A 19,824-nucleotide genomic window follows, 5' to 3' on the forward strand; every position below is an offset into this window, starting at 1 on the left:
CCCTAAGTGACTTGTATCAAATCGTGGTTGTCATAAACAGTAAGCAAAAAATTACAGTCTAGCCAACTAGCCCAACTCATCCCACGTGATTGCCTATCAAATCTTCCAATTCGTCAATATGCTCTATTTAATTTAAAAATATCTCACCAGTAGCGGTTGCCACTCCAGAGATCAAATGTGTATGCATGAATCAACTAGTTTATTTCATAGCCTAGGCAGCCATTCACCTTTAAATAACATTTAAAACTTGTCACAGTTATTTCTTTTCGACCCCATTCGCACTATAGGCCAGGGCTGGTGGTACTATATTACCGGGGAATGCGCCCTGTAGCTCTGTGTAACTTGTTTGTAAAACATAATCGGAAACATGATGCACCAGTGCAGAAATGTAGAATTATTTTCTGTCGTGGAAGTTCGGAGCCTGCCTGGCTTGTGGGAATCAGATGGGGTAAAATGAGATTCCAAGCAAATTTAAACCAGCTTGTCCAATCTTAATAAGTGCTCACACAAAAGCATTACGTCATGAAGACTCCATTTTAAGAGAATTCCGAAAAGAGAGCGGGAGGAAAATGGAAAGAATGAAGGAATGACTGAAAGAAGGCATGAGGAAAGGAAGGTGCGGTTGAGGGACGGAAGACAAAAAGAAAGCAAGGACGAGAAGGAAAGCAGGACGAGGCGGAGGAGTGTGAGAGGAGGGGAAGAGGCAAGGAATGAGAGAAGGATTAATACCTGAACGAAGACTGGAAGAAAGAAAGAAGTGGTTGAAGGAGGCAGACGAGAAGAAAAAGAAGGAAGCAGAGAAAAGACGGAGGAAGGAAGGTGGGAACGCAGAAAGGGAGGGAGGAAGGGAAAAGGGAGGGAGGAAGTTAAGAAGAAGGAACAATAGAAAGTAAAGAAGAATGAGGAAAAAATACTGGACTGTAGATAGAAAGGACAAATAATGAGGGGAAAAGCCTGGAAGGAAGGGTGGAATATAAAAAAGAATTAACGAAAAGGATAAAAGAGTGGAAGAAAGGATGGAAAGAAAGAAAGAAAGAAAGAAAGAAAGAAAGAAAGAAAGAAAGAAAGAAAGAAAGAAAGAAAGAAAGACTGGAAGCATTGAAGAAACAAAAGAATGGGGAGAAAAAAGACAGGAAGCATTGAAGAAACAAAAGAATGGGGAGAAAAAAGACAGGAAGAAACGAAGGGTGGACGCTAGAAAGAAGAGAGGAAGAAATGAAAGAAAGAAGGGAAGAAAGAAGGGCACAGTTAAGAAAGGAGCCCCCTAGAGAGTTTAAGCATAAATAATGCCAATGGGCAGTTTTTTTCAGTTCAAGCTATGGGTTGCGAATTGCATCTATTTTGATCATTTCATCCTCAGCCAAACCGGATCTCAGCACGCCTTTCGGCGTGCCTGTTAGAAACGAAGGTCACATCTCTCTCTCTGTCGCTCACACAAGCACACATACATTTCCACAGCTTAAGGCAACATCCAGCCCGACTGACCGCAGTTATTGTTGTGCACACGTCAGTGCAAAAGCTCCACATCTGCTTTCATTTGCTCTGTGCCGTCTGCTGTGACTCTGCCCTGCAACAACCCTGGCCTGAGCCGAAGCGCGATAAGAGCAGGAACATAAACAACTTGGTATTTGAGAAGCCACCACGCTGGAGCAGTTTATAATAAGAATGTTCTTGCAAGCCTTTTTCCGTCGCTGTGTGTCCAAATTATTTTTCCATTAAGCGCAGGCGAGACAATTGTTACTTTCCAAGCTCTTCACAGTGCTTAATTCGAAAATAAAACCGTGCTGGTGCTCAACGCTCTCTTTTGAAACACACGGATGCGGAGCACAGAATACTGAGGCAGTGTAATCCTAAAAGCATCTCAGGCCTCTTTAATTCGTTTACAGCCACTCCCCTCCTTCAGCTCACTCTTGCAGCTTTCTGCTTTCTCCCTTTGTGACCTTTTTTCATTTTTCTCCTCCTCCGTCTTTCCCATCTATGTCTTTTGCTCCCAGTAAATGCGTGAGGCGAGAAATAAGTGGTGGCCCCCATAAATGAGTGCCAGGGCCTGCACCGGAACCCCCGGCTCAGATTAAGCACTGCTCCTTTACTGGGATAACTGAAACTATATGTATTTATTTTTTATTGCGCTTCGTACCACTTTGTAGCCATTTCACAGCATAATAAGTGACAGAGAGAAAAATGTTGACCCGAGTACAACTACAGGGGTAGTTGAAAGAGGAGTAGAGGAAAGTGTGGTCTAGAACGTTAGACTGCATCAAGCCCAAAGACTGCCCAGATTTACTATGATTTTGCGACAGGGTTGCATCACCTTTGTTCACAGTTGTGACGTAAGATCATTTTTGCCATTTATTAAGCCACTCAAAGCTACTTTGTATTGCTTTGCATAATTTATTATAAAGTAACTCAACACAGTGCATAGTGCTACACTGTGTGTATTTGTGTTGGGTAGGTGTTATGTGGGTGGCGCATACTTCCACCTATGTATTTCAACCCAAGTTTAGAAAGACTTCTAAAGCTCGGTTTGCAGCAAAAGGGTGAGCCTACCAGATGGAGGTGTAAGAAGGAGAAATATCTTTATTTGTCTTCGTTGCTTCATTTTTTCATGTGTGTTGCATTCTGCAGCACACATAGAACGGGGAATATGCCTTGTTGCATTGTTTTTGTGCAGGAAGGTATCTCTTCTTGCACAAAACATGTCTGCCTGTAGGACAGGCATGCTGCACTATGGTGCAAGGATGTCTGCGTTGGCATTAGGCAGCACACAGTGCACCAGCACTAGAAGAGAGCAGAAATGCTCCATAGCTTTGTAAATATGGAGCAACTGTGCTCTCTATGGCCCATATTTATACTTTTTTAGTGCTGCATGTGAGTTGCTTTTTGACGCAAAAACGGCACAAACTTACAAAATACAATTGTATTTCGAAAGTTTGCGCCACTTGTGCGTAAAAAAATGACGCAAATGAGGCGCTAAAAAAGTATAAATATGGGCCCATATTTCATGCAAAACAGCACAGAAAGCACCCTTGCTGTGCTGCATTGCTTGAAATAATAGTAAATGTGCCCCAGTGCTGTCAGTCCTCTTATGAATCTCAGTCCACTTCACACTTTTCACATTCAAGGTGACAAAGGACAACATTCCAGAAAATGGAGCATAGAGAGTGGAGTGTCCAACCTCAGACCTGCTTGTAATTGGCAGACTGCGCTCATGATGCCAACTCAAATGTGTGGTCAGCTAGTCCTTCAAGAGGTGAGTTTTCATCAGTGCTTAATGTGTAAAATAATAAGTGCAGGGGTATAGACTTTTTCCTACGAGCTGCCTTCAGCACTGCCACATGCCAGGTTTGCCTAATATCAAGGCTACTTAGTCTCAATTCTTCCTCTTTTTTCCACCGCCATACTCTTAATACACTTTTGTTTCACTCTTGTAGGTTCTTTCTGATCCCTTCTTTCTCATCCTACCTCTCTTTACATATTTTGCTTCTTTCCTTCTCCCTTTAATGAATTTATCTCTTTTACTCTCAGTCTAATCCTGACGATTAAAAATAAGTCCTGCTCCCCAAAAATGAATGCAGGTATCCAAACCACTGCCACAACTTCAGCACTGGTTGTGGCACTTCCACATACGGCCTTGGGAACAATGTACAGTTATTTGATGCAAGTAAGTTGTTTGAATGGTAACTAAAGTAGAAAACAATGCTATGGTAGTGATGTCAGATTGGCACAATCCAAGATAAGGAAGATGGTGTGATCCTGAGGCATTTGCAGATTTGTGGTGCTTTTGTCTGGTACAATTGTATAAAGGCCATTACAGTAATCCATTCTAGATATAGTCCCCACAAGAACAACTGCAATTCTGTGAGGGAGGACTAGCACTAGAAGTATGTGGAAGGATCAGCAGATGGAGTATACACTTTAGAAAGCATAACTGGTGTTCACACCTTTGACCATATATTTTTAAATATTTTATTTTTTATTTTCCTAGTCACCATAAACACTAATATGTTGCCATCATCCAGTATATGTGACATTTTTTTCTTTAAAACAGACAACAAGAGCATTACAGTTTGTTAACCCCACAACATGCACATCTATCATTCCTTTGCAGCTCGTCCTAGGCAAGCCTTCAAACCAGACTCTGAATTACTATGGCTCATCTCCCCCCAGAGATTTTGGCTGCTACTGTTGACAATCAGGTGTTACAATATATGGGATATTTTGTAAACCATAATAACTTCTCTACTGGGCCCAAATTTTATGGAACTTTTTAGGACAGCCCTTAGCTTCATAAACTACACTTTCAGCTGCCACATTCATGTCCATCCCATCATGCCATTCCTTCTTCAGGGGGAACCTTGAAGCTCTGACCATCTGTCTTGACTTGAGTGTTAAAGGAGAGATCCAAATCAAATAAGACCCAAAGGTTCTGAACTTTGTTTTAGGGGGGAGAGGGCTAGAGAGGTTGGTCATGTGAGTGAAATGTTGGTGGGGCAACTGTGACCACAAAGATGATCTCAGATGTAGAAGCATTTCGGTAAAATTTGCTTAGTTCACAGAGAGGATTAAATTATATGAAATCAAGAGAACCTTTCAGTAACTTCAGAAGTAACTGAGTATCAACATCATCAATCCAAATTCTGACTGTAAGACTCCATGCTGATCAGGAAGACCATTTAAGTGATTAAAGTGCAGGCATACACTATTTTAAACTACACATAATAAATGAGGGCCTTATATTGAACTAAACAGCTACCCAAGACATAGCCATTTTTCAAAATTTAAAGAGCTTTAATGCTATATGTGCTTCATGTTATAAACTATCCCAAACATAGGGTTCCTAATTAAAGCTCTCAATCCACTCAGAAACTGGGGTGCTGATTAAATTACCCCATTTCCATGCCTTTCAACCCTAACACTCATATAAGCCCTTTTCCATGTTATACATAGCTAAAAATCGTGACCTAAATTCTGAAAATATTGGAGGATCAGAGCTTATCCATTCTGAGGCTATGCACATGCGGGCTACCGCCATCTCCAGAAGGATCGAGTATGTTTCACCTTTAGAAAGTCTATGATCCTCACTAAAACCTAGTAGCATCACGTGGGGGTAATACTCTTCTGCTTCCTAAGGACCATCCCGTTAAAAGTCCTCACCACTTGAATATAGCTGTTTAAACTTAGACAAGTACAGAACATATGCACAATTTCTGCTCATTCGGCTCTGCACCTGTGACATTTGGAGTCCAATCTCTTGCCCCATCTGAATAACTTAGCCAGGCTATTATATAAGTCAAATACTGTTTTAAAGTGCTGTCTTTTTAATCCTGCAATGGAAAGGGGGTACCCACAGATATCCAAAGAGCCTTCGAGCAGCGGCCATTCCACATCCAATCTCCCTTCCCACCTGGCATTTTAGATCTCTAGATCCTCCAGGAGAGGTTGAATTAATAGGCTATAAATATGCCTGATTATGACTCACCGAACTATGCCTTCAATGATGGGGAATTCTGCAAGCGAGATTTGTTTCTTGTCCAGCTTACTAATTAAATTTCTGCCCTGCAAGTATTTAAATCATTTCTCCCTTGTCAAGCTAAATTTCTCTTGTAACTCACTAAAGGAACAAAGCTGGTTGCTATCAAACAGATCTCCTATACCATACCATTTATTTATTTATTTATTTACCATTGAGATACCATTTAGCTCAAATCTTATACCTATGTTATTGTGAAACATACCAGGTAGATGGGGAGAACCCCATAGGGGAGTAGAACGATTAAACCTAGTGATGCTGATCCTCCTCTTAAGCTGACTCCACGCCTTAAATGCCCCATCTACCATCTTAAAACTAGTCTTTTTATATTAGCTTCTTTCCAAGCTTCTCAGGAAGCAGTCCTTGGCATCAGACCCCAATGTGAATCCATAGATAGTTGGTGCCTCAGCGTAGTTTATATTGTATGTATAGCCCATAATCTAAATCTGCATTTTCTGCAACTTGTAGGACCAGTAATAAAACATAAAGCTAGGTACAGCCCATCTCCCTCGGTTTCTGGGAAGGATCATAAATCTTGACGCTCTTCTCAGCTTTTTAAACTGCCAGATAAAGCTAGAGCATAAACTTTCCAGCTTGGTCAATCAGCTTTGGTAAACCTCGAGTGGAATAGCCCTGCACATACATAAAACATTCGGGAGGACAAGTATTTTTAGGACGTTGCATCTCCCCACTAATGTCAGATGCAAATGTTTAATTCTAACTAATTCCTGTCTGATCTTCAAAATCAGGGGTGTTTGATTTACCTTGGCCAGCTTACAGAGGGTATATGTTATCCTCACTCCCAGGAGGTCGCCTCCTCCCCACTTCTGATTCCCCTGATTAATTTCTTTAGTGTAAACTACCTGGGCCTTGCCCTCATTGAGATGATACCCCACTATATCCCAGACGTTGTTTTGCCTCACTCTCAATCACAGCCAGAGCTTTACATGAATCAGGCATTACCATTGCATTGTTATCAGCATAGGCCAAGACTTTGTAATCCACTTGCCTTGAAGAGACTGGCTGAACCCCACTACTGTTCTCAAATCGTGCAATAAAGGGATCTATGTACAATGCCAATACTAAAGGTGAGCACAGGCAACATTGTCTTGTTCCTCTCTTAATTAAAATCTTCTCTGATTCCTCCTCTAGCACCTAAAACCTGGCTTTGGGAGCTTGATATAAGTTCCTAATAGCTTTGATGAAGCCGAGACCGAACCTCCTCCATCTTAAAACCTCCCAAAGATACCCCCAAGAGAGATGGTCAAAGGCCTTTTCGACATCCATCAAAATGAATCCCATTGGTGTCTTTGTTGCCTCTGCTCTATCTAACAAGGTGATTGCTCTTCGCACACGGTCAGTCGTTCTCCGACCCGGATAAAGCCATGTTGATTGGGGATACTAATTTGGCAATCATCTTACCTAGCTTTCTAGCCAATATTTTAGCAAATACTTTGGGGTCTGCATTTAATAAAGATATATGCCTATAATTCTCTGGGTTTAAACACAACAATGGTAGTATACTCCCAAGATGGGGGGACCTCACCTTCCCTCTCTACATTTAGAAGGGTCGCACTCTTGACTTCCTCAAGCTCTGGGAGGAAGGTCCTATAGAATTCCAAAGGAATCCTTTCTGGTCCAGTGGTGTGCCCAATGGCCAGAGATCTAACTGCTTCAACCACCTCTTCAGGGGATATCACCAGTTTAAGAGAGGCCTGCTCTTCATCACTCCAGGTGTTCCCACTTAATTTACTAAGGAAGTTGGCATAACTGTCTGATCGAGGGGAGATATCCTTTGAATAAAGTTAATCATAACATTCCTTAAACACTCTGACAATTTCTGCAGGGATTTCAGTCTTCAGTCCCTGCTTGTCTACAAAAATGTAGATCCCCCTTTCTGTCTCTTTTTGTCTTATTCGCTGTTCCAATAGCATGACAGTATTTTGCCATACTCACAGCACTCTGATGTGAAGTTTTGGAATTTGGTGGCTACCTCCTTACTGTAATGCTGGTTGATTCTAGCTTTATGTGCAGCGAAGTTCTGCAGCATTTCATAACAGCCCTGCCTTTCCATTATAAGCCTAGTCAACGTTGCTTCTAGGAGTGGAAGATCAGAATATAGGGGGTCATTACAACCTCAACGGTCTTTTTACAAGACCGCCGAGGGACCGCCGTGCTGAAGACCGCCAGTGGAGGTGGTTTTCCACTCGGCGCATTATGACTGCTGGCAGCCCTCCGTCCTTTTCCGGATGGAGAGCTGCCAGCAACCATACTGGCGGTCGGTGGGGAAGTGGAGGTTGCTCCACCTCCACCGCCACGTCAGCAGAACACCACCCACCGAATCACGCTCTGTGATTCGGCGTGGCGGTGTTCTGTTGGCGGGGTGCTGGCGGCGGAGCAGCCCCCATGGATCACATCCCCTCCTGGAGGATCAACGGACCAGGTAAAGGGGGGGTGGGGGAGGGTGTTGTGTGTGTGCATGGGGGTGTACGTGTGAGTATGTAGAGGGGGTGTGTGAGTGCGTGTATGCATGCGGGGGTGTTGTGTGTTTGGAAAGTGTGCATGGCTGTCTGTATGGATGTCTGTATTGATGTGTGGGTGTATGTCTGAATGTGGGTGTGTGTGTATGACTGTGTGTGTGGCTGTTGGCATGTTTGTTGGTGTGTGTGCTGGTATGTGTGTTGGTGGTGCCTGCGTGCGTGTCGGGTGTGAATCAGTAATGTGATGTTGGGGGTGGGGGTGGGGAGGGAGGTCCTGCCATCTTTGAGGGGTGGCGGGGGGAGGGGGGTGTTGGGAAAGGACTCGGGGGGGGGGTTGGGGGAGACCCCTATCGGTGCCAGGGAAGGAATTCCCTGGCACTGATAGTGCTCACTGCCATGGATTTCATGGCGGTTCCCAACACCATGAAATCCATGGCAGTGAGCCGGGTCATGATACCGCCGGAGGTAGTGTGACAGCCGCCAGGCTGGGGACCCAAGTCTCCAGCCCAGCGGTCATCTCCGCCCTGGCGGTCTGATCGGAGAAGTGGCGGATGACCAATGCGGTAACCGCCATAGTCATAATTCCACATTTTTTACCACCATCCTGTTGGCGGTAAAACCGCCACTTCTCCATCAACCGCCAGGGTTGTAATGAGGGCCATAGTCCTTGAATCTGACTGTGCCTCTGCTTCAAAAGGGTATAACAAATTGTTTCCCCTTTGATCCCTGCTTTAAGGTAGTCCCATGCCATCTTTGTTAGCAGCAGTGCCCGATTTACTGCAGGAAATCTTTAAACCATTGTGCATGTCATCTATATGCTCTCCCTCTAAAAGGAGTTTCCTGTCAAACATCCAGGTCCCATGTAGCTTCACTAAGACAATAACTACACCATCAAGCACTAGGGGATTGTGATCTGATGCACTCTGGGAAATCTTTTGATTCCCACCAGTCCGGCCAAAGATACAGACACCAAAAAAACAGTCCAGACGCACCAGTTTGTAGACCCCACACAGGATAAGGGGTGCTGGCCAGGATGACAACTCCAGGTTTAAATAGTTAATGATAGCAGTTTGTCTAGATTGGCACAATATACGTGAAATGTCCCCAAACCCACACAAAGTTTCAAAATAATCAACCTCCTCCAATTTATCAGCCAGGCTCCAAGCTACTATGCAGGACGTTTTACTAGCAAGAATGGCTACCTCCCTGGAAGTCATCCTCTGTGCTGTGCAGAAGAGAAGCGAGCACCCCAGGTCTCCCAGCAATTTCTTTTCCTCCCAAGGGATGCGAGCCTTCTGTATACAGACAATGTCGGGTTTCATTGCCCTAAGACCCAGCGCCATTCTACCCCACTTGAGACTATCGCTCAGACCACATGCATTAATCAGGCAAATACGTAAAGCACTCTAAAACATTTAATAGTTTGGTTCTAGCTCCGGATATCCAACACACACATGATTTCATTGTTGTTCTTAAGTTCTCAAGTATATCCTTTAAAACCCCATTCTGAGACTCACAAAAGTGCAGCCTGCCCAGTCTTTGCAGCTTTTTCTGCTGTAGAAGACTCTCATGCCCCAACCCTCCACCAGCTCCACCCTTCCAATTTCACTCCCTCGCCCAAGCCTCCCCATCTCCCTCTCAGCACCCTAGAGGCCCCTTAACCATCCCACATACACTCCCCCCACCCAAATGAGACAATTGGTCCGTAGATGGAGATGTACCCTCCCCACCCCACCAATTGTGCTCCTAAAAGAAAAACCCCAGGATTAAACTTACGATTTTAAAATGTGGGTCTACATAATACAATCCTGATGGCTAACATTTAAATAACACTGCCAAAGAGTTAGACATTACAATATCAATAAGCAACCACCATCTGTCAAACAACCACACATTTATTTCCCACACTTTCGCAAACTTAATCAAGTGCAGAGCAAACCCCCATACCATCAATGTCACTCCTAAAGCATTACACTTTGCAAGCCCGGAGTTACCCATGGCTCTCAAGAAACTATTTTGCTTTAACCTCTGAAGTGAAAAAATTAGCTTTGTCATGCAAAATTACTTTTAACTTGGCCGGGTTCATCAGAAACGCTAATGCTCCGATAGACTGGAAAGGCTGTAACATCTGCCTCAGGGGCCATCACCGTTCAAGTGTAGTGTGGCAAAAGTCTGGCTTTACAAAAACTATGCAGCCGTTCGTCATCCACTTTGAGTCAGGGCGGGCTTTTTCAAACACAGCCTGTCAGAGGAGGAAGTTGTCAAAAAATACTAGGATAGCCCTTGGTTTGCCACCATCTTGCACATGGAACTGATGTTGTTTGAAAGGGAACCTGTGGGCTCTCTGGATCTCCAGATCCCAGTTCAAATCCATTAACTCTGGAAAGGTATTTGTGAATAAGCCAGTGATAAACTTCAGGGTGTCATCTTCCTTGGCTCCTTCCGCAACCGCCAAAACCCTGAGGTTATTGCGCCTCAGTCTATTTTCAAATTCCTTGAGCTTCCATTGAGTGCCTGTTACTCGTACTTCTTGCTCTAACCCCACTTTCTAATTTGCGAGTATGTCAGCCTCTATGGTAGTTACCCTATACTCCACTTCAGTCAATTTATCAGAGAGCTCAGAGCACACTTTTGCAACCTTTCATATAGCGCCTTGCAGTTTCCTATTGGCAGCCTGAGCCTCCCTGTGGGCCATCATTCCTTGGTACATAGGGAATATAGGGATGGTGCAGGCTTGTGCCATGATACTCACTTTTGCCTCTGAAGAAGTCTCTGCTTCTTCATGTGCACCAAGAGCATCTTGATTAGTGACACTCGATATCTGGTACATCAGCACTGGTGATAGTTCAGGTGATTGAGAGGACTGGGAGGGCTCTCTGTTTGTTGTCGCTGATCCCAGCACTCGGTTTGGCTTTCTACAAAAATCAGCCACTATCCTCTAGGACTGGCCTTCTCGGCTTCTGCATTTCCATTAGCTCCCCGTCTGGAGAGGGGCTAGCCTCCCCCTGCCACACTTCTGCTGGAGTTCACCAATCAGGACTTCAATGACCCCGAAGTTCTAGGGCCCAACCTTACTACAGCAGGCAGCTAACAACTCCAAGACTGTTTCCTGACTATTCAGACACAATCTTGCCCCAAAATGCCTTTGACAAGCCTTACAAACTTAGTAGCTCTCTGGTCGCAGTGTCTGCAGCAGCTGCCATCTGTGCGGCCGACAAGCATAGTGTTCAGAGGGAGAAGCTGCAATCTCCACATTAGTGCACTGTCCGAGAGGAGAAAGTCAGGGGGAGGGTCTGTATGGCCCTACCCACACAGTCCCCATCTTCAGAAATGATCATTTCAAAGTTGTAAAAATCACCCTGCCCAATACCTGAAGACCCAGTTGTGACTATTATAGGATTTATGGTAGAATATTGACTATGCCATAAGGAACTGTATCAATAAACTGGCCTGTAAGTGCAGCAAGTATGGGTGCACATTTCTAGCACTCCTTGGCCTCCTTAGTATTACAGAAGACGGCATAGAGTTTGTTTGCCCCTTCGGTAATACAACCTCTGGGTTAGCATCCACAAAAGGAACACGGATTAGGAAAGCCTATAGGTCTGAGTTTAATGTGTTAATACATGCAGTGTTAGCACATTAGACCAAGATCCACGGGAGAAGGGCATCAGAAAGGACAGAGAGGGATTTAACAGGAAAGTAGCCCCATATGCAGTTTAATGCAAGATCTCAATTGGGGGTGGAAGGATACACCCAAAAAGCCAATAGCATTAGCTGAGACATGAGTCCTTAACTAGATTGATCCAAGGCATAATTCACTAAGTCTCACCCCAAAGGCTGGAAGTGGCTGGTTGAAGAAATATAACAGTTAATAGAGGCAGATCCAAAGCTAACTCAATGTATTTACTTAGCAATAGATCGGTTTGACATCTGTGCTGTTGTTAGAAATTGTGTTTCTGGTTGGCTAAGACATGCACCCAAGCCAGGCAGAACCCACCACTCTAGTCAGGATAAGCCAGATATCCAACCTAAATTAACCTGTGCTCACCCTCTGGTAGCTTGGCACAGAGAAGGCAGTCTTAGTGTAGCAGGCAATGTGTAAAGTATTTGTGTAAACCACACACAGTCATACAATGAAAACACCACAAAAGACCCTACACAGATTCAGGAAAATAGAGATTATTTATCTGACTAAAACAAGACCAAAACAACACAAATCCTATCAGGATTTCAAGTGATAATCACTTTACAATACATCAAAGCAGTGCTTTAAACAGAGCCCATGTTAGAGCCTTTATGGCACTTTGTTATTCAGTTGTGAGGAAAGCAGTAAAAAATTGTCAGGGCCTCTCGGGCCCAGTCTGGGTAATCAGATTGACTGTACGTAGTCAGCTACCTGAAGCACAGCACAGTGATACTGGGACTGACCTGGTCCTGTTGTCAGCCCCAAGTGAAACAAGATGGCACTTAGATATGAATTATGGAGCGAAAGTCTTAAGATCACCTGAGTCTGACGATCAGCCAAGTTGGTGCACCTTTCTTACGAGGAGTAGTGTCCCGCTGAGCACTCCCCAAGTGGCATGGGATCGAGGCAGTCAATATGAGGAGTGCGTAACACCAACATGGAGGCCACCCTGGCTCACCCTCAGGTATTTCCAGGAAACTGTTGAGAATTTGCGGGATGGGCCAGCCACTGCAAAGTGAGGGCCTGCCCTTGACAGATGAATGAGTCTTGTGCCTTGCAAACACCACTGGCTGGCTTCTTGGGCTGGAGGGGGCACTGCAACATACAGGCTGGTCTGCCCGATATCCAGCCAGAGCACGCTGGTGCTTGGGATCAGAGTGCACCCTCAATCAGCACTTGGACCAAACAGGCAGGGTCAGGGCTCTCAGCGCTATTTCAGCAAAAAGCACAGGCACCCACCACCAAAGTAGCTGGGTTTAAACTCCAGTCAGTAGGAGTTCATCACCCTGAAACAGCCCCTGCAGTGGAGTGGGAGAACCACAAAGTCATGCAGGGTACAGAACAATGAGCTGAACCCCCGGCACTCGGGCAGCACTGTAGTTTTATGAAGGGGTGTGCAGTTCTTTAGATTGAGGTCTTTGAAAACCCTGAGAACTCAGGGGAAAACAGGAGGCAAGCCAGCAAGCCCTTGAAGTCACTCTGGGGTAGTCCTTGGTTCCTGGTGCAGGGCAGAGGTCAGCAGGCAGTAGGGCAGCTCAGCAGTTCCTTAAAACAGTCAAGCCCAGCAAAGTGGCAATCCTTCAGCACAGCAGTTTTTACTTTGGCGGGAATTTTTACAGGTCCAGTAGTGTAGTGATTTTAGGGGTCAGAGACCCAGTACTTATTCCAGAAAGTGACTTTGATGTGGGGGATGACTTCAAAAGGATTCTCTGAAGTGCATGGTCCTCCTTTCAGCCCATACCCAGTTCCAGAATATCAGTGGGAGGTAATCAGCCCCTTTGTGTGGGCTCAGGTCACTACAATTAGAAGTGTAAATGTGAGCCCTTCCCCAACTCCTCCCCCAGAAAACCCATCAGTATGCAGATGAATGCAGATGAAGTTCTCTATCCTGTGTTGTGGGTGTCTTAAGGGAATGCATATGTGTAGCTGTCACCCAGGCAAAGCCAGACGTATATAAGAGACAGGCTGCAGGCACATAGGCCAGTGAGAGCAGAGAAATGCCCACTTTCTTAAAGTGCATTTCTAAAATAGCAATAATAAATCTGACTTTACCAGCGAAAGAGGATTTATCATTACTATTCCACTGATACCAAACATGTTGCAGTTGTTCTTCTCTGATCAGAAATTACAGCTTAAAAGTATTTTAAGGAATTCACAATGCTGGCCTATGAGAGGAGCAGGCCTTACAGTAATGAAAAATGTCTTTGGGAGTTTTTCATTCCCAGGGCATCTTAAACTTAAAAGTACATGCTCTGTCTTTTACTTACATGGCACCCTGCCCTATGGGCTACCTTGGGCCTACTTTAGGGGAGACTTACATGTACAAAAAGGGGTGGCATTAGCAAGGCACAACAAGGAGGAATGCTTGTTTTTTAGCTTTTTCTATGTGTGGTGCATTCTGCAGCAAGCATAGGAAGAGCAAAATGTCAGAAATTATTGTTTATGTGCGAGAAGGTGTCCCTTCCTGCACATAAACAATCATTTGAAAATGACACAGAAGTGCCAGAGTGTCATTTTCAAATGATCGTTTATGTGCAGGAAGGGACACCTTCCCGCACATAAACAATCACACCCCTCAACACAGACATCCTTGCTCGGTGGTGCAAGGATGCCTGCGTTGGTGCTGGCAGCTAAATTTAGCGCCAGCGCAGGGGACAACCCTGGGGTGCACCATATTCAAATAAATATGGCGCATCCCTGAGTTGTGAAAATGACAGAGTGCGACGCTGCCAATTTTGGCACAGCATCGCGCTCTGTCATTTTCATATAAATATCGGCCTAAAGGTGTGAGATGTGTCAATTGTGTGCCCCCAATAAGCCTGCCTCTCCAAGGTGCCCATTTTGAAGGGGCTTATGAATTCTCCTTCTACTCTTCAGATGGCTTGCCGCCATGACGAAACACAGCTGCTTTTGATACTGGGGCCGATTTTGCAGCACCACTGAAATACCGGCCCCCAGAAACAAAACCAGCCCCCACTGCTGCAAAACCGGCCCCTACCGATCCAGCCTCCTGGGCAAACACGCAATGCCCCCTACGGCCAGTCCAGCCCTGCTCTGTATTGACTCTAAACTGATTTTTACTGCACCTCCTCACATGGGGGTTCAGAATGTTCCTCAAGGGTCAAGGGGCACATGCTCAAATTTTTCTGCGACCCACTGTTTGCACCACATGCGCTAAACTGTTGAATTTGCCCATGCACTAGAGACTGTGATCTGTTTTTGTAAATGTGACGCACAGCAAATCAGATAAACCAGGGCCATGTACACTTTAGTTAATCTGGCACCCTATGGTAATGAAATCAAAGGCAATCATTGTTGACCTGCATCAATTTTTTTAAATCTAGGGGGCAATGGGTTTCAAAGCAAGGTGTCAATTTATTGACCATCTGATCTTAGCATCATGCTTTTTATGAAGTGTGACATTTGGATGTGTATGATATTTTCTGAAAAAAGATACCATAATTTCCACGACTAGTATAGGGCACTACAAGAACATATTGACATGTTCTGAGAAACTGCACTAATGGTGAAAGTGTTACAAAAGCAAACAAACTCACATTTACAAGTGAGCTTTAGAATTATCGTATTTTTGTCTGTTCTTTTTTTTCTTTTTAGGTTTGGCTCAAAGAAAACCGTAAGAAGCATTCATTCATGTCTAATATTTAGGAGATATCAGAATAAGGGTCACATGCACTCTGTGTAAAACCGTAAGCTTCGTGATTGGAAAAGAAACAGATATGTGCATGTATCATGCATGGAGGAAACTTGTTGCACCATGGTATTATGGCAACTACTTTTTCACTGATGGCAATACTGCATGAACTCACTTAAGTTTGAGGGTGGAAACTGGAAAAATGTCTAGCACATTTGTTTTCTTCTTGTACATTGCTACTAATTGCTAGTAGGAAGTGCGGTTAAGGTAATTTAAAGAAGGAAAAATACCACCAAACTCTAAATGAAACTTTGCACTGAATAATGAAATCCTTGTATCCTGTGCTCTTGGCGATATTTAAAAAAAAAAAGATTATTGTAATTGTTAGAAATAGGGTTGGAGGTTGAATGGGGTCAAGTAGCAACCACAATTCTAGTCAGGGTAAGGCACAATGAAATTCAACATTAATGTGTGCTCCTCCTCAGGTAGCTTGGTAGAGAGCAATCAGGCTTAACTTAGAGGCAATGTATAAAGTATTTTTGCAACACTTCAAACAGTAAAACAGTCAAAACACCACACAAGATGATTCCACACCAAGTTAGAAAAATAGATCTGAATTTAATAAATAAAACAAGACCAAAATAAAAAAAAACTAATAAGTAGAACTTGAGTTATGAATGTTTAAAGGATAAACAGTAAAACAGCACCTTGGAGCAAGAAGTATCTGGTATATCTGGTCACTCCAGACCAGGACAAAGTCAAAACTTCATGCAAAGGCGATGAAGCGAGGGCTGGCTAGAGAAATCAGTTAGGCCCGCTGAACAAAAGTACCTTACATCCTGGTTGTGGACGTTGCTTGGATCCAAAACAAGGATGAGTAGTGCGGCTGAGGTGATGCATTGGTTCCGAGATAGGGCGAGGCTGTGGTGCAAGGTCCTGTTGGTTCATCGGTGAGGATCCCACTGACAGGGCTTGCGATCTAAAGACCGGTGTCAGGCAAGCGTTGCACAGCTGAGGCGATGTGTCGGTTCGATGAGCACTGAGGCTGTAAACTGGAGCAGTGGTGTCATCGTTGAGGCTGCCTTCAATAAAGGATACAAGGGGCTTGGCCAAGGAAAGCTTCACTCAGTGGTAGTTCCGAAGGTGGTGAATCAGCCCCAAGATGCGAGGTGGAGTGGCGATACTGGTCCGTTGCAATGGTATGAGCCATGCAGTAGCAGCAACACGCTGATACTGCCCCATGCAACAGCTGTGTTGCGTCAATCCTGCTCCTGCAGCAGAAGATGAGTCAGTTTCACTGGAGCAAACACCTTAGGCCCACTTCCAAGGATCCAGAAATGGGGTGGCACAACTTGACCGGACAGACACATGGATGGCAGAGCCTAGGTGCCAGAGGAGGGTGGTCTAAAGTCTTTTATGTCCTTGAGACTTCAGATCAGAAGGTCAGCCAGCTAGCCCTTGGAGTCGCTCTGAGTTCAAGTGATGCTGGTCCAGTCCTTCTCACCCAGGCAGGGGAACAGCAGGCAGAATAGCAGCACAGCAAGGCCTTAGTCCAGCAAAGTAGCAGTCAACAAAGTAGCAGTCCAACAGAGTAGCTGTCCTTCAGCAGCATAACAGTCCTTCTTCCTGGCAAAGTATTCACAGGTCCAGAAGTGTGCTAAAGTGATTGTGTCAGAGGTCCAGTACTTATACCAAGTTGAGTCTTTGAAGTGGGGAAACGTCAAAGACGGGCCTTTGAACTGCACAGAGATCCTGCCCTTCAACCCCCGCGGATCCTTGAAGGCCAATAAATTATATAGTGACTGTGATGAGTGGGTTCTTTCTTGTCATCTCCTGTTGAGATCAGAGCTCGTTATTCTCTGTTTTAACCACTACGATTATGCAAAATGACTTAGGAACCCACACGTTTGGCCCCATCACATATACGCTAGTGATATGCAACTTCTTCCTGCCTTTTTCCAGGATGATGGACAGCTTACCAAAAGGCCCCCTCAGTCTGTTTCCCACTGACTTTGGAGATGCGTTCTTAATGCAGAAGAATAGGAGCACATCTCCACCAAACAAAGAAGCACTTACTTCATATAATTAAGAGGAAGTACCCTTGTTTGGTGGAGATTCAACTCTTTGTAGCCTTGTCATCTCTACATGAGGATTCATGTTATTGAAGATTTCTGAATGAAGACGCTCAAGGAGCAATCACATTGCCAAAATTGCAGACATGCAAGTTTGCTGGAGACATTACTTCAGGGTACTTTACACAGCTGTAGTGTGGACTATGCACTATACATTTATTCAACAAGGTAGGACTTACTAATTAGCCAGTAGAAATGACTCCAGTTGGGTAGACAATATGCACAAAACGGTGGCCTCTTCTTTGATAAATAAGCAGGTCAGGATGTAATCTGGCACCGGTGCTCATTTCACAGAAATTAAACCTCAACCTTCCCCAAGGTTCCCAAGGGGGTAGTTGGTCACAGGGCCTGGCCACAGACCAGCCCTTGCAACCAACCCCCAACGTGCATGGGCAAAGGCCATGCACGGGGTGCGGTTGGATTACTATGGGGGTTTGGCAGCAGGACCTGTGGTCACCCCTGCCACACATTGTTAAAGGCCATGCCATCAGGCCCTGCAGCCAACCCCACCATGCATGGCCAAAGGCCATGCTTGGCACAGGGTTAGATGTATATGGGAGTTGGCTGTCCCTGCGGGTGTGGGGCTGGATGCATGCAGGAGGCTGGCTGCAGGGCCTAGCTGCAGGGCTGGCTCTGCAGCCAACCCCTGCTGCGTCAAAAAAACATAGAAACCCACAGAAAAAAACAAAAGTTACAGGGACGTTATAGTTAGGAATTAGCATTTAAAAAAACCTTAGAGATTCACTGAAAAAAAAAACGTTATAGGGATGTTATAGTTAGGTTCTGAATTTATATATTCAACAGAAAAATGGGGACAAGGAGGTTAACTGGTCCAGTGTACGCCCTCCCTTTTCATAACGTGTCTATCAAAAAGGTACACTGTTCCAAAACACTGTAGACTCTAAGAAGTGGTTCAAGTATGGTTCCCTCAGAAGCAAGGGCCCTCAAGTCTCATCATCGGGCTTGCTCCACGTCAGACTGGTGCTGCAATGTCTGACGGGACCCTCAATGGGGTCACAAAGCCAAATGTCTGTGCAAAACAACAACGGTAGTGGAGAGAAGAAAAAGAAGATATTAAAATAATAAAATTATACGGAGAAAGAAACAGAATGTGTTCTACTTACAGCGGAGAATCCTCATGTACGAGCTCCTAGAGTGCCGCTGAACCTCTGAAGGTAGTGGACGCGGTAACTAGGTGAAAGAAAGACGTCCAATCAAACAATCAGGGGGAGGGGATATGACATGGTATCAGTCACAAAGTATTCTCAACCACATTTTTCAAGAGTAAAGGGTCATTATTTCCCTTAGACTCACCTTTTTGTTTTTAGCCTTGACCAATGTTCTCTGCCACTAAATAAAGGAATTTCTTTAGGGAAAGTTGAGTCAATTTTATTATCTTCTTTTTCTTCTCTCCACTGCCTGCCCCCCCCAGCAAATTTTTTTAGGTAACCACAGGGAGGTTCAGGAAGCTCCCTTGTCAGTTTATGGTAATTTATGTTTATTTATGTTTGCCCTTTCAAATCATTCAGACGTATCATGTTCTGATATGAATGCATTTAATTACATCTACAGAGTTTTTACAATTAAGTATATGACATGGTTTTGTATTATTGCAGTCATTCCTTATATCTTAGCCTATCCAGTGCCATAGTATGTTTTCTCTGTTTATCAACTTCAGGGGTTTTACTTTGGGAGCGCAGAAGTACGCTGTAACTTGACAAAGGCTGCAGCATAGCTGAAACGTGTTGTGTGTAGTTTGTGGCATTAAAGCATTTTGATACGAAAAAATTGGTGTGCCGGTTGTTCCTTTCTGAATGGAGGATTTGTGAACTGGCTTTAAATACATATATACACACACAAATATATGTATTTATATATCCTCAAGGTACATGGATGTGGAATTGAGGTTAGTAAATTTAGTTGTTCCTCTGTGCCCTTACTGTACAATATTATGCCCCTCGATATTTTGTCCACGATGTGTGTGTGCCACAATAGTCTTTTACTCGGTTTTCAATAGTACAATTCACTTGACAAATCTCGAACCGTATAAACATATGTGCCTATTTTTACTCTAGTCCTGGGATCAGAAATCATAATATGATTGTTTCTAGAATATTCGGGGGAAACTACCTATTATGTGATTACTATTTACTCTTAAGACTCAGCTTGCACAATGGCGGGTCGAGCGAACTTCTAGGTGGACGCTGGCAGCGGCGGATTTTGCATTAGGGCATTGCGGCCACACCCCTGGCATTTTGTGGCTTCATTTACTTAATCAAAGTGAGATTAGAATAAGCACATGTTCGTTACGCCTGACCGTCGATCTGAGCGAGTTTGACAGCTTT

General features: G+C 44.4%; 1 protein-coding gene across 2 annotated transcripts in view; it reads right to left on the minus strand.

The window, feature by feature from the left end:
- Positions 1 to 19,824, minus strand: part of FHL2 (four and a half LIM domains 2) — a 443,001-nt gene that overhangs the window by 404,551 nt on the left and 18,626 nt on the right. The window contains exon 2 of one of the 2 annotated variants that reach the window (XM_069204450.1): positions 18,604 to 18,670. The exons of the other annotated variant lie outside the window; for it this stretch is intronic. The gene's annotated coding sequence lies outside the window, so the exon portion shown is untranslated. The remainder of the gene's footprint in view (positions 1 to 18,603; positions 18,671 to 19,824) is intronic. 2 annotated transcript variants of the gene reach the window in all.

This window comes from Pleurodeles waltl, chromosome 8, assembly GCF_031143425.1.
Source record: "Pleurodeles waltl isolate 20211129_DDA chromosome 8, aPleWal1.hap1.20221129, whole genome shotgun sequence".
Classification (NCBI taxonomy): Eukaryota; Metazoa; Chordata; class Amphibia; order Caudata; family Salamandridae; genus Pleurodeles; species Pleurodeles waltl.